Source organism: Physeter macrocephalus, chromosome 8 (genome assembly GCF_002837175.3).
Source record: "Physeter macrocephalus isolate SW-GA chromosome 8, ASM283717v5, whole genome shotgun sequence".
Classification (NCBI taxonomy): domain Eukaryota; kingdom Metazoa; phylum Chordata; class Mammalia; order Artiodactyla; family Physeteridae; genus Physeter; species Physeter macrocephalus.
The window spans coordinates 51247855-51249456 of NC_041221.1; positions in this window are offsets into that span (position 1 = coordinate 51247855).

The window sequence follows — 1602 nt, forward strand, 5'->3', positions numbered from 1 at the left end:
CTAGGATGATTAGAAACAAAAAGTGAAATAATAACAAATGTTGGTGGAAATGTGTAGAAATTGGAACCCTCATATACTGCCGGTGGAAAAGTAAAATAGCACAGCCACTTTGGAAAACAGGCTGGCAATTTCTCGAACAATTAAACATAGAGTTGCCATATAACACAGCAATTCAACTCATACCCAGGAGAAATGAAAACATATGGCCACACAAATACTTGTACAGGAATGTTTATAACAGCATTATTCATAATACCCAAAGGTGAATACAACCCAAATGCCCATCAACTGATAAATACGTAAACAAAATGTGGTATACCCAATCAATGAAATTTTGTTTGGCCGTAAAAAGGAGTGAAGTATTTGATACATGCCATGAAAATGGATGAACCTTAAAGACATTATGCTAAGTGAAAGAAGCCAGTCACAAAAGACCATATAGTATATGACTCTATTTATGTGAAATGCAAAACAAATATAAACCATATCCATTATCACAGAAGGTTCTATTGGACAGTGCTGGTCTGTCGAATTGTAATAGAAAGGCTTGTTATCCTTTATGTATGAAGAGTTTCTAAGAAGTCTTGTAAGAGTTGGAATAACTACTACAAGTTAAATTCTTAGGTAAGAATCTGAGATGTAGAGAGATTTAACTTTAGAGAGAAGGTGATGTGATAAAAGCATAAAGAGATTTGATGATGCTACACTGCTAGCTTTGAAGACAGAGGAAGGGGCCATGAGCCAAGGAATGCAAGAAATGCAGCTCTAGAAGCTGGAAAATACAGGATATGGATTCTTCCCTAGAGCTTCTGGAGCGAATGTGGGCCTTCTGACACCTTGACTTTAGTCCAGTGAAACTGATTTTGGAATACTGACCTCCAGAACCATAAGAGAATAAATGTGTGTTGTTTTAAGCCACTAATTTTTTGACCATCTGTGACAGAAAGTAGTAGAAAACTAATACATGGAGGTTGTAGGGGAGAATCAGTTTCTTGCCTTTCCAGCTTCTAGAGGCTACCTACATTCCTTGGCTCATAATCTCCTTTCTCTATCTTCAAAGTTAGCCATGGCAAGTCAAGTCCTTCTCATAAGGCATCACTCTGATCTCCTCTTCCCCCATCTTCCATTTTTAAGAACACTTGTGATTACATTGGGCTCACCCAGATAATGCAGGATAATATCGTTGTATTAAGGTCAGCTGATTAGCAACCTCAATTCCATCTGCAACCTTAATTGTCCTTTGCCACATAAGGTAAAATATTCACAGCTCCAGAAATTAGGAAGTGGACATCTTTGTGAGTCCATTGCTCTGCTCACAATGGGTTAATCATTCTCTTAATAAAATTGAATATGTTAATCAACACTCTGGCTTGGATAGTTCCACACCTCTATCCAGAAATGGAAAGAAGGTAAAATATTCAGGTCTCTGTCTGGTTGGATTGGACTGGAGTGGGGCTGAGTGAGTGATAGGATTCAAGGATGACTCCACAATAGGAACTGTGGATGCACAGACGCAGACGAGTTGTGCATCCACGAGGATGATGATTCTGCATTTGGACATTTTATTTGTTTTGGTTTTTTTTTTTTTTTTTTTTTTTTTTT